This window comes from Geospiza fortis, unplaced genomic scaffold (assembly GCF_000277835.1).
Source record: "Geospiza fortis unplaced genomic scaffold, GeoFor_1.0 scaffold19, whole genome shotgun sequence".
In the NCBI taxonomy this organism is placed as follows: Eukaryota; Metazoa; Chordata; class Aves; order Passeriformes; family Thraupidae; genus Geospiza; species Geospiza fortis.
The window spans coordinates 824,536-839,268 of NW_005054465.1; positions in this window are offsets into that span (position 1 = coordinate 824,536).

Sequence of the window (14,733 nt, forward strand, 5' to 3'; positions counted from 1 at the left end):
AGCAGGAAAGCAGTTCTTTTGCCAGTCAAACATTCAAAAATCATGTCTCATTTGAATAAATTAACATATTTTGTGGCAAAAATTAATGCCAAGGAAGGAACAATAAATACGAAAGCAATTTAAATTGTGTATTTTACAGGGGAGGGGGAAAAAAAGAAAACCCAACATTGTCATGCGTATGACAGCTCAGCTAATTTGATGGGCTTTGATGTTAATTTAGGGTTTACTTTAATTTCAAAACATATTTTTTCACTTAATAAGGGAAACAAAAGAAACTTTCAACCAGTTTGTTATCTGGGAATGTTTTGGCTTCTCAAATGTGAGAACATGATTGTTTTTATTTCCAGGAGGAGATAATAACACTGAAGCAATAAAAAAGAGTCAAGGCAGCTTGCACAGCACAGGAAGTTCACAGCCAGAGACTTAATTTCCCACACAATGTACTGTGCAATGGGCCCATTAACATAGATGAATAGGCTCTTTAAAGGTTTTTTTTTTCCAGATATGCAGCTGCCGCTGAATGGTGCTATGTTAATAAGGTACTCACTTGCCTATTCTTCAGGTACTCTGGCATTCTCTACCTAGGTAATCTCCATATAGGAAAAGCTATTAGGGGTTGTATCTCCTACCACACCTTCAATTATTTTAACACCTGCACTGATAATCCTGGCAAGGTAAACTGGTAGGGGGCCAAGGGTCTAAGTCCATCCTCTTCTTCCCCCAGAAGTCACATCTCAGGGGGAGGGGTTGAAGGAGAGCAGGGAAGGAAAAAAAGTAAAGTCACTTTTATTACACATCAGTGGGAACATTCTGAAAAAGCTTTCATGCCTAGGAAATTGTTATTTCTTCAAACAACTGACAGCCTGCAGAGGAAACTCTAATGGAAATCCAGCTCATGCATTGTTATGCATGGCCCTCATGTAGATACATGGGGGTGGATTAAGTTAGCTTCCAAAGGGTCTATTGTGTGCAGCATTAATTTGCAGTGCTCTTGATATTTGAGTTTGAAGGTTTTACAACCTTTGTGTTTACTTAGATGCACTATATCCTACATTTGTTTATTTCCTTCCACAATCTCTTATTACCCAGTAAATGTTACATTTATCTTTATTAACTTTCAATATGTTGCTGTAACTTACAGAGAAGGAAATAATTACAACCTCCTTCAGATGTAGTAGTTTTAGAGAAGAGTTTTGGCTTTTTTTTTTTTTTTTTCCCTTCCTGGTCAGTTCTGACTTTTCCATCTGTTAAGACAGTGACCTTCTTTATTAAGACAGTGGCGTAATAGCATAAAAATGGTCTATTTTATTATTATTATATGAATATTAGCCTATAACAAAATATATTTCCCTCGTTATATAGGACAAATAATTAAACAAACCAACTAATAGTCTGCTAAGAGAATCTGACACTGCTGTGATTGCCTCTTACTACACAGAGATATAAGAAGAAAAAATGCACATATCACTCTCCATCATCAGAACCTCTCCACTGTTTTCTCAGAACCCATCACAAATTTGTTGTTATAACCTACAGGTCTTTTTCTCCCAATATTAAGATGCAAAACACAAACAAGACTTTTCCCCTGCTACCTTAGCTTGTTTCCTTATTTTCCTGTAAAGATCCATATACAATGCAGACAGGCACTTTTGTAAGTTCAGCTTTTCAGTGAGGTTTATATTCAGAAGTTCCTAAGTGTTAGTTTTTCAACACTGAACTAAGAACTCAAAGTAACTTGTACATTCAAAGGAAGCTATGATCCTAATCTGAACTAAAGGGCTCAATTGAATAAAAATAGCTTATGCTCGAGTAACTCAAGTTATGTGTGGCTCCTTCCCCTCCCCCTTTATATGGAAGTCAGTCAGTTAGGCATTTTTGTATTTTAATAGTACAAAAGGGTTTCTCCTGGAAAGAAATAAATGCCTGACTTACAGTAATTAGGCTCTGAGTAGTATCAGGTGCACAGTTTACTCAGGAAAATCCCCTGACACTGAAGGAAGACTTCTAAAAACTGCAGAAAGTTTTGAATTCAGGTTTTGATGCTACATAATGGATAAGAGAAATCTCCTTCTTTAGGGCTCAGTCATTCACTCATTATGGCACAACAGCAAAAACAGCTGCCTCTGGACCTGCCTGCTTGTTAGAACAGGGGAGACTGTTTGTAACCTCTCCCAGACTGACCAAGAACTGCAAACCCAATGACAGATGACAGCAAACTCAGCTGTTGGAGAAATGGAGAGCTCAATCCAAATTTTTGGGCTTAGGATCTTTTCTAATATCCTGGAAAATTATAACAGCAGGGATAGAAGGAACTGCATTTCACAGGTCTGTTTGAAGTGCTGTGGTACCACTGGCATTGTATAAAATAATAGCACAGCATCCTCTAGAACATGATAAAAAAGTGTGTGAAAGTATGGCTGGTCAAAAAAATACAGATCCAATGCTTATGTTCTCCTTGTTTTATAACACAAGGAAAAGGAGTGATAATAGAGAGATGCAAATTCAAAACTAATAAAAAGGAAACCATTTTTTCCTCACTTTGGACATTTTGGCTGTCAATATGCAATATCACATTATTTCACCAAAGTCAGATTAAATCCAACAGAATAAACAGAAATCCAATGCTACAAGGATCTCCAGCATGACAATACTTAATGTGAATTACTGGAAAATAAGAGACCTGGGTCTAAGGCAGTCTTGTCCTCATTTGCTGTCACAAAATTCTGGGATATTGTGTCTTCAGCTGAGTATGTAGACTCTGGCTCCTGCCATTGATATGGTGCTGCAATAAATAGGCCACTTCCTTCATACAATAAAACAATTCTCACTTTGGGCTGGATTCAGAGATTTTTTTAAAATGAAACTACAAGAACTAGAAAGCAGAAATTTCTTGTGGTTTTCTTTCCCCCCCCCTTTGGCTGGCTGTGTGTGGTGTGGTTTTGTGCTGATTTTTAATTTTTTTAAAAAAATTTTAAGATAGATAACTCCAAAGTTTTTCCAGAACTGAGCAAAGAATTAAGTAAATCTCATATAGCCTATTTTGCTCTTATAAAATCTGGAAAGGCCTTGTGGTCAGGTATACTTCTCTAGCAGAGCTGCTGTTTATTTAATAGATGGTCTATGAGCACGCTTAACTTACTGTATGTTAATTTTGTGTAGTTTTTTTACATCCTCCCCCTTTGTATATGACAAGAGGAGTCATATACAAAGAATGCATCATACTCCTTTATTTTCCATCTGAGCCTTCTTTAAGAAATCATTCCAAGGAATATGTGCACTGAAATTTGGTAATGAATGCTCAGTGTATTAAAGAAGGGTCTGATTTGCCCTTGGTTTCAAAGTGTGCACAGTACTTTGACTTGGTCTCACCAAGCCCTTGACAAGGCAGGGAAGGAAATCTGCTCCAGTGCTCACAGTAACTCAGATGTTCACTGCCCTCAGTGCATTATGGACAGGTGCAGAAAGGCCAGAGAAATCCTCTCTCATTACTGAAACCTTCCAAGCAGGTATGGAACTGTCTGTATCTCCATTTTCCCATCTCCTTGGAACCAATCAGGAGTAAGCAAAATGGAAAGCTTTTACTATTTTGTGCACCTTTTAAACACAAGAAGCAGTCTATCTCATAATCTCCTTCTGATTACAATATTGAATATTGAATAAATACCTGGAGTTATCAGTGGTAGTGAGGAGATGAAAGTCTACAGTTTCCCATTCAGGAAAGGAGCAGGCACCATGAGTCTTCAGGGCAGGTTACCCTTCCAGAACCTCTGAACATGAACAGATGACCTGAGGAAACCAGGAAGAGTGATTAAAGGAGCTGTACTGTATGGTGGAAGAAGATGGAGATGAAGAGAAATTAAGCTACACAATTTGTACATCTGAGACAGCGATATACTGTACTCACAGTGATATACATACCCACCAAAGCTGAGGAGTGGTCAATCAGAAGCTTGGTACTAGCCCAGGAAAATTATAGGTGCTCTCTAGAGAGTGAAAACAATTTGAAAGGAGTTTGTCAAGTGGGAGAAAAAGTTTAATGAGAAGCATTGTAAGGAAAAAGTAAACATAAAGAGAAGGAAACAGATAAAATCAGATCTCAAAGCCGTGGAAACAATTTGAGATTATTAAATACCTGTGGAAACTAAAACACAGATTGTGGGAACAGGGTGCATGGGTGGCAATGAAAAGTGAATGGAGGGTAATAAAAGGATGCCTGCCTCATTTGGATAATGATATTACATTGTCAAAAAAAAAAAAAAGAAAAAGCCCGAATTTCATTAGGCTTATATGAACTATAAAACCCATGTAATTTTCTCACTGATTACTCCCTTCTGTGTTCATATACCCATTGCTCAGGGTCCTGAGCACTTTTTTAACCAGGAGACATCACCACTGAAGGCCATAAGACACAGACCTGCTGAGCACAAGCCTCTGCTGGGTGCATCTGCTGCACCCACACCATCCTAGAGGCTGGGACTCCTTGAGATTCCACCAAAAAAACCCGAGGAAAATGACAGCAATAACAGCCAAGCAAGGGGAATGCTAGAAAGGAATGTCTGCAAGGATGCTGAGGCTGTCTCAGTTCTGCTTTGGAGTCTGCATATCACAACACACCCACGGAAAGGACCAGACTCTTTTTCCCTTTCTTTTCCCTGTGTGCCTGGTGTGTACACCTCCAGGCTTAACTTTGGTCCTGCCTTCTCCAATCTTTAGAACAGCATGCTCTGAAGCACAACTTGTTATTAGTCAGATGGGAAAGAGAAGGGACCAGATTCCCTAATTATTTTTAATGGCCTTTCCTGGTACACTGCAGAGCCCAGCACTCCTCAAAGAGGGGTGGGCTGTCATGCGGCTCATGTTGTATAGCATGGGACTGATAAACCACCCCTATTTTAGATTATTTATTGCTTGGTTAATGGAAAGCTGTCAAGCTGTCTTTATAAATAATGTTGAAGCTAATTGATCATCAAACCCTGTGTTTTAATTTTTTTTTTTAACAGAAAATGTTTTCTGGTGTTTTACAGGGAAAAAAATGCATCTCAGACTTGGAGCACTGGCAGTTTTTGGGATGTATTCTGATAGGAAAACTCAATAAATCACTGTTAATTTTGCACTCCAAAAATCTGGTGTCTGTAAGTGCAAAATGGGCCTCAGTTTCTTTCCAGTCGGGACTGCCTGCACAGACACACCAGAACCAGTTACCTTCAAATGAAAGCTCATTTCCCTATCACTTTGCTTCATATAATGGAATATTGACCCCAATTAGCCTCGGTTTCTAATTGTACCTGACACAGCAAAGGCCTCTGGTGAGGGACATCCCAGAACCATGCACTTCAAAATGCAATATGGGCAAAAATCATACAAAATCCTTGCATAGGAAGAGGAAACCAGACAACTCATTTTCATCCCTTCCAAAGAATACTTAAATAATTTCATTTGTTGGGGATAATGAAAATTACAGGACCACGGGTGGGTGTTTTTTTTTACTTTGTTCCTCTGTAAATACAGACTGAGTCATTAACAGGAGAAGGAAGAGAGTGATCCCCACAGTCTGCCTCTTTAACACTGGAGTCTGCATCTCTCTCTCTGCTGCTCCTGGAGGCAGCTCTTACCAGGCACCTCCAGGATGATGTGGCTCAGAGACAACCAGCCTCGTTGCTGAGCACTGTGATTTTTTTCAGCAACCAGGCAGCTTGTTTAAACCACCACAGAACGGGGGCAGAGCCTGCAAGGAGCTGAGGTAATCATTTTTACATTAACTATCTGGCAAAGATGTGGGCTGCAGACAGGGAGAAGGGATACAAGGGGAGGGAGGAGATGTGGAAAATGACAGTGAAAAATGAAGAAACAGTCTTTTAAAAGAAATCCAGTGTTCCTTGGAAAGGTATGACACTGCAGGAAGACTGAAGGCAGAGAAGGGAAGGTAGAAAGGCTGCACATCTGCATTCTGCACATTTAGTTCTAATGTACTATTTTGCCTTTATCTTTTTTTGCTGTTTTTCAGGCCAGCTGCAAAAGTTTTGCAAAAGACTCTCACTTCCAAAGCAAACCAAAAAGTCAGGGTACAGTGGTGGTGCGTCTTATCTATGGATATTTTTTTTCTATTTTGTTTTTCTGAGATCAGCTGCTGAGGAAATAAAACCCCATGCAATTTCCAGCAATGAAAAGTGGATCAGTTCTTTTGCTTAGAAAAAACCCAACCTCATTTTCATATTTCCATATTTAATTTTTGCACTTGCATGTACGTTTCTGTTATCTTCCAGCCACATGTTGCTATTTTTCTCTGTACTGAAAGATTTTTTCCTTTTTTTATTTTTTTTTAGACTGTGGGCTATGTGAAGCCTGACTTGAATGTAAAAGATCCACAGGGAAAAAATCTTCCAGTCCTTACTGAATTAAAGCTGGCATGCCACAGGTTTTGTGGGAGCACTCCAGAGTGAGCACTACCTTGGGTGGCACAAGGAGCACCATGCACCTACTGACCAGTATCTCGTGGCCATTGCAAAGCCTCACACCAGACCTACAGCCATGGGTAATGGGAGGTGGAAAAAAATTAGCAGCCACTCACCCTTCCAAAAATCAGCCAGCTTTTGCCAACTAAGCACTGTTTAACACTCAGCTGGTAACTCTGCAGCTTCCACAGAGTACAACTACCCAAACTCAGGCAGAAGGAGAGCTCTGAGGTTTATGAGACCATTCCAGGCAATTTCGCTGCATTTAGGCTTTTGTTGATGTTAGTCACCCCTCAGCTATCTGCCTTTCAGTGAGATTCAGGCCTGTAAGATATTTGGGTGCTTTTGAAAAGGTTACATGCAGTCAAAAGCAGGCAGCCAAGGCTCCTGCACTCAGCCAGAGCTGGTGAGGCAGCTCAGCCTTATGTCATAACCCAGCAGCAGCAGTGCTTGGACAGACATCATTTCTGTTGTGCTTCTTGGCAGACAAGATTTCAGACAGAATCTGGTTATGATTTAGTTTTGGTCTACATGTTCAATGCTCAGTCAAAATTCTTGTGCAGCCAACACAACAGTGACTGCCTTCAATAGGAGAGAGTAAATGCAATGTTTTCAGTTTGAACAATATTTCAGTTGTTGTTTGTCAGTGGACCACAGCCAGTCATGAACTGCTCCAATTTGGTCCCAGACTGCAGACAGCTCTGGTTTGTCCACATAAAGTGTATTCAATGAACTCACACAGCAAGTTGGCAGAAGGAACACACCTCCAGCTCCTGCGCGTCGCTGTTGCTTCTGGTGCCATCATGGGACTGCCAAACCCACCAGTGTTCCTGCTCTCTGACAGGCAAGCTCTGCATCTGCAGCAGGAAAAAATGTTTAACACAAGGGTTTTCCCAGCCCTGATGACAAAATTGGAACTCAAAAAACACAAAAAACACAACAGTGCATATTGTGTTGGTATTGACCTCCCTCTCCTCTCATCCTTAGCTTTCTGTATCTATATTTACAAGTCTCCCCTCCATGGCACCCAGGTGCTAACTGCAGTTCCCAGTGTTTGGAATTTATTATTGATAAGGTATGAAGACTGTGATATCTTGTATGGGAATTGACAGGTTTTGAAATTAAAGAGGCCACAAGTAAAATTGGTGTGTAAGTAAGACTCTGGAAAGTATTTGAAAATTAAGGACAATGTAATGGGCTTTCATGCAGTTTCTTCCAAGTGTACCTGCAACTAATATTGAATTATCACTACAAGTATTAAACATTATAAAGACACTAGATTACTATTTCTAATTTAAGGGGGGAAAAAACTGGGTTTTTTTCTTCTGGGTGGAGAGTGTTTGTGTGTCATTTGGCAGTTTAAAGGTTTAGCTAGCCTATTCCTATCAAAATCTTGAAATTCAGCCAAAGACATCCTGGTATTACACACTTTTCTCCCAGATCTCTTCATGTTCTATGGCAAATGTAGCATTTTCCTTCTGGAGCAGTTCACATAAAAGGTCTTGGTTAAGAGACGCTTTCCCCTCGAAAAGATAATCTGTCTTCAAAGTTATAAGTTAAACAACTGAGTGGTCTAATTGATTGAACATTTACAAATTATAATTGAATTTGTGCCAAACTATGTGAAAAAGATTTATGTTCAGCTTCCCATACTGTTTATCCCTCATTTTTTTGTGTGTGTGTGCATGTGTGAACTGAATCTTTGGGAACTCCTTTCACTTGATGCATCACTGAGGTGGTTAAACACATTGCATTATGGCAGTCTGTCACATCAGTGTTTCAAACTGAAATACTGGACTTGACACATCCCTGGAAAAGGAAGTCAGACCATCCAAAATCCAGAGTTATGTTTCTTTTGAAACTTGAGATTCTGAAGACAGAATCTTCACGTACTTAGCTCCAACTGCAAGGGAGAAAAAAAAAAGAAGAGAAAAATAAGGTTTAAGTAATTACAATGCAGCTTTTTTTAAGATTTAAAAAGAATTTTCATGAAAATAACAGTGTCTTTATTGTCCTGCTTGTGAGTGGAGACAGCCAGCTCTCTCTAAATACCCATATTTATTTTGCTGAACCTCTGTGAAGTGATTATGGAAGAACAATAAAGGGGACAGAATCTGAGTCTCCAGCAAAAAAAATACAACACATTGCCATATTTCTAGGCAATAATTTCTTGAATATGAGGAGTCCAAAAGCACAAGAACTCTTATCTGAGCCCTTAATGATGGTAAAAATGTGCCAATGAACATTCTTGATAATGTTTCTTTCAACAGGATCTGATCTAAGATGAAGAGCTGTAGTAGTTTTGGGGCTGTATCTTGTATTTCCAAAGGAAGAATTGCAAGTCCATTGAAATGCAAAACTTAACTTCTGGAGTTGTACAGAATATGCTCCAAAACAATGGTATCGTCAGCAAAGGTAGGATTTTTTTAAATCTTGTTTTCCTACTTATAAACCTCAAAATAATTTAAAAATCTTTTACCACATTCTTCAGCTTAACCCATTCCCATACTGTAACCTGTCACATTGCCCAGACAAATTTACTGGTCATGCACAAGACTGGATGTGATCACCTTCTACTCTTACCAGAGAGTATCAAAATTTCTTTTTGGTGACTTCATCAGAAAAAAAAAAAATTAAAACATCCTCAAGATTATGAGCAGCCATGTTTCAATATTGTAATACAAAGGGTAGAAATAGGACCAGGAAATTCTTGTGTTGTAACTTCAATCAGCATAGAACAACGTGCACAAGTAATTAGTATGGAAACAAGAGTGAAAATGAATTATCAGATTTGAAGGAAAATTACTGCCTTCTGGACAAGACTTCAGTCTTAAGATTATATCTAAGTCTCAGTTATTTAGTCTTTTTCTGTTACAATGGAGGAGATACAATACATTAAGTCTAACAATAAAAAGACAAGGTATATAACCCTTAATATCAGAGACTGCTTGAAAATGTGCTACATTATCCCAAACATGCATTCCATGTATTGTTTCTATTACTTTAAATTTCCAGAGCTTTTTTTGAAATTGAATTCATGACTTTTAAGCACTTCAGGGTTAACAATAACATTTGTTGAAATTCCCCGAATATTCTATTGTTTGGCATTCAGTGCACTACAAAGAATGTATGTTACTTGAATACCCCATGGCATCTAGGATCCAAATTACATGATATTCTCCCCTTCCTTCCATCTCAGAATCATCTGCAAACGACTCTCCCTTTCCATCAACAGTTTCCTTGTGACAAAGTCCTGCCTCCTCCCACGCCCACCTCTGAGCTCCTGAGTTTACAATACACATTCGAGGCCTCACGGGATTCTCTAACATTTACACAGCTGTGGCAAACACTTCAAAATTAACCACCTGACCTTCCCCAAAAAGCTCAAAGGGCTCAAATTCCTTATTGCACACAAAGAATCAAACACATTTGGAGGGCCTAGGGCCATGATTTTTTTTAGCTATCAGGCATAAAAACACCTCCATCCACTTTTTCAGAGGACTCTGTTTCACCAGTGCCTTTTTTATCTGCTCTCCACATTCTACCCTATCTTCTATCTCCACAAAGAAGCCCTCTCTACCACAGGGGCAATAAATTACCATTGAAGAAAGAATGCAAAAGAGGTGCTAAATCAATACCAAATTCACAGCTGAGACCTTGTCTTAGCCTTTGCAGAGTGCAGACTACAGTCTTTACTGAGCTCCCATGAAGGGGCTCATACCTCTTGTGTCCTCCTAACTTCAGTCTGATTTCAAACCCACTGCAGGATAAGGCGTTAACTTTTACAATATTTTTTCTATTTTGATTTATAATTATTACCATGAATACCTTCCTTTACTTTCTATCACATCTCAGAATTAATTTCTCATGAAAGAAACTCTGTTAAAAAAAAGTTTTACCACAGAAACTTACTCCCAAGATGGCTGTTGAACTGAAGAGCAGAACAAACACTCTTGGTGCTCACCAAGGAGCAGCTCTAGGGCTCTTCTGGGTACACTCCTCTCCCCAGAAGAGGAGAGGCTAGTGGGCATTCAGGTTTGATCCTCATCACCTTAGACATGTTCTGTGTAGGTTAAAATACAGCAAATTGATACAGTGGGGCTTTTTTCCTTAGCAGGGATGCAGCCATTGTCCAGCTCACAGTGTCTCAGTGACACAGCACTGGCTTCTTTGCCAAATTGCCTGATAAGGCCACAGCAGGCTCTGGATTTATCCATTACCACAGGGTTTAATGACCTTAAGCACAACACTGAATTACACCTCCAATTGTTATTTCCATCTGATTAACACTGAAAAATGCAGAAGGCTGGGTACATACACACAACACTGGTAAATGGACTAACACATTGAGCCATAACATGCAGCATTGAATCCTCATTCAACACTTAACTCATGATTACTTACCGAGCCTTTCAGAAAGGGATGTGATACTGCAAAATACAGAACTGAAAACTTGGTCTGCTTAAAAAAAATTAATAAATGTTTGAAGCACTTGGCAATAAGCTTTTAGGAAATCTGTCACTGAAGGGATCCCTTGCAGCTACTGCTCCCACTACCTATACCAAGGTTCACCAAAGTCATGATTTTGCAAATAACTGCTTAGGAATAGGAGAAATGGGTTCAAAGCTTTGCTCTTGGCCATAATCTAAAGTAAAATAAATGTAAAATTCACAGAGATAATTTTGCAAAATAATTGTCTGTTTTACCATTGTGGCACAACTGCCTGAAATGCTCATCATCCAGTCTAGAAGCTTATCTCAACTGGGCATCACAGTCATTAAGAAACTTGGTGAAAGGTAGGTTATGGATGTAGAACAATACTGCCATTTTTAAATTGCTAAAATAGAGCTTTGAGTTATAATAAGAACCAGAACTAAAAGTTGAATGCCAGCTTTTTTTTTTTTGTTTTGTTTTAGGCTTTCATGTTGACCTCTGCTCTACACAAACTTAAATCTGTTTTACATCAGAAGCTGCAGGGACGGAAGAGTACATGGGAAAAGAACATGTCTGGGAGTTTAGAGAGGACCAGCTAAATTTTTTGAGCTCCAGTGGGATTGGTGACATAACTAAAAAGCAACAAACAGCAGGTGAGAGGGAGGATTTAAATATAAATAAGGACACTTTGAAGCCATAAGTTTTTATTGATCACATTCACATTTACAAATCAAAATCTCTGCTCTTAGAAAAATATTTAACTAAGAAAGAATCCAAAAGTCATAAAATACCAAGCAGGGAAAGAAAAAATATTAGAAAAAAGTAAAGGCACGGAATCATGTTGATAAATATTCCCCAGACTAAAGAAATCAACTAAATACCCTATTTTCTTTAATTAAAAATCACTGAATTATTTAAGGATATCTGCCCAGATTAATTATTGAAGACACATCAAGATCTGCCTAGTGGTGTGATTACTGGTTTGTATGGCTATTAGGATCTGCCTATTTGGACTTGAATTCAACCTCCAATTAAAAAAGTTATTAGAAATTCAATCCCACAAACAACTTAGCACATCCACACTCCGTGATTTAAAATGGTCAAACACTTTAATTCACATCATTTATCCATTAATAAAAAAGCAGAGCTTACTTTCTTTTTTTCACTAGTCAATGTATACAAAGAAACAATGCTAATTTTATGGCCATGGTTTAGCAGACAACATTTGCCATCCTACTAAAGGTGCTGCTCACAATCTATCCATGGGATCAGAGTTCAATAGCAGCACATTCAATCTGGAAAAAAGTGGTGGTTACAATAGTATAGTAATAACAGTTGCAGATAACAATCTGAAAAGCTGAGACCACCGAAACACGATCGTTCGCAGCTAGAAAATATTTGTGTGTTTTACCAGAATGTAGCCCAGTACACTGCCAACTAGGAGAAATAAAAATCTGCTGGGAAGACACAAAATTAGATCAGAGCTCCCTCAAATGAAAAGAAATCCAGTCTTGCTGAACTGAAATGTGATCATTGGGATAGCATTTCTATCAGCTCATTCATTTCAAATGCAATTTAATGCTGTATTAGAAACTTCATTTTAACAAATGCTGTTGCATAGGTGCAACCTGGCTGCCAGAGCAGGCCCAGGAGTAGGTCCCCACAGAGACCCCATAACCACACTTTGTGAACAGAGACACAGATTCCCTCCACCAGGTGAAGGCAGCTAGCTGAGGTACTGAATATTATAAAATAGGTCTTACCAGTTTCTGCAAGATGTGTTCAGCCCTGTTGGCCGTAACAGTGACCACAGGGATGCCTGGGAATTGTTACAAGCAAGGAACAAACATTTAGTGATACTCAGCCACAAAACTTTGCCAGCCTCCAAAAATTTGCAGCTTGGAGGCTTCCCACTAGCAGACCTTGCTGTATTTCTCTTCCATGAACTTTTCCAGTTGCCTCCTATTGTGCCCCATAAAGGATCAATAATCACAGCATACAGGCTCACACTATGCAGAACCATTGTGGTTCCTTCTGGGGCTGTGCATGCTATCTTTATTTAATCCCCACACTTCTGGTCTCCATGGCAGTCATCATCTTCAGACCCTTTCTCTTATCTTCTCTGCATTACCTTTTTGGGATGCTGAAGAAGATGACATATGTGGATATTCCTTCTGCAAAGGATGTGAAGTCAGGACTCCATGGAGAGTTTTCACATACCTTCACCTTGTATTTAGTGATTCGCCTTGTATGGACTGAATTATTTTCCAAATATTTCTGTTTTCCCCTAGAGGAAAGAGTCTTGATGACAGTTCTAATCTAAGACCTAATTTAGGTACTAGGCTGGTGTTTTGAAGGAGACAGAGTTAGATCAAATTACACGAAATTTATCAGGTGAAGATCTAAGTGTTTCTGTTTAGTGAGATGCAGAAATTTGTGACATTAATGTTAGATATTTGACAGTGGTTTCTTTTCATTACATGAAATGAGAAAATGGAGCCAGTTCATTATGAAGATAGTGAAAGTTTTAATAAGGCAAATACAGGCTGAATCCTACAAGTGCATGTGGGGAAAGTAATGTAAAAAATGCAACATCAAAGAAAGATGAGCAGGGAATGGAGAGCAGAGAAACATGTAATGAGCCGAGTCAGACTGAAGTCTAAGATAATTGCTTAAAGATTGCAGCACTTGGGAATTGCTATCCTATGGCAGGAGTAGAAAATGGGTTGAAATGAATGGGACCCAGTCAATCTGCAACCACATTGTAAGGGCCAAGATAATTTCCTCCATTTTCAGGTGTAGAAGCTGAGGCTCTGAGCAGAGCTGGCAGTGATGGTCTCACCTGGAACAGATCTGCTCAGTCTGGGATCAGACTGACCAAACTTGTTCTTTGCCCAAAAATCTCTTCTGAATATTCTTTGTTTTAACTCTGGGGCTAGAGAGAATTTAATAACCTGTCACTGTGAAATAATTAACTTTCCTAACTGCAAAGAGTGGGGCTTGTGGCTGTTCTTGCTGTTTGTACAGTGTTAAATAAGCCAGTTGATCAATGGGGCTCTGATGATTTATTAACATCATGCTGCAAATGAGAACATGCTGGAACTTAGGATGGCTCAAACTTAATTTTAAAATACTGAAGGAAATTTCAAATAGTTCAAGGACTTCTAGAACTGGTTGTATATTTGTCATATATTAACACAGAAAGCAAAATATATCTGAATAATAAGGAATGCATCTTCAACCAGTTCAAAGTACTGCCAACAACAGTAAAAATGACTTGATATCCCAGTGTATTAAGCAATTCCTATGTGGTCTACTAAGTACCTCTGTTTTTTCAAAAAGAGGAAAAAAAATAACCTAAATCTATTAATTTGGATAGGAGTACTTTATTTTTTAATTTCAATGAAAACAATTTAACTGACCTGAAATTCTCACTGAAAAAAATTGAGCATTATTTAAACAGCTGAAACAAAACACTACATGGTTTTGTTTTCATGTTTTTGTTTTCTCACTAAACACTCACAGCACCAAACTGGCCCAGTTGAGGTCAAAATTCCAAAAATTTGATTCATTATTTATTCCTCATTTGGGGTGACAGTGCACCTACCTAGTAGAGATTTATTTAGCAGTTGTCTGCTACCCCAAGAGAGGCTGCTGTTCTCCTTCACCTTTCTAAATACACACACAAACAGCATCTCAGTGGAAACTGATCCATAAACAATTAACCAGGCACTAGAAATCATATGGGAAACCAACATGAGCTTATATTAAGAGGATTTGGTTATGTGCACTGCCATCAACTTGGGTGTATTTTTACAGTTCAGATTAGCAACTTTAAAATATATGT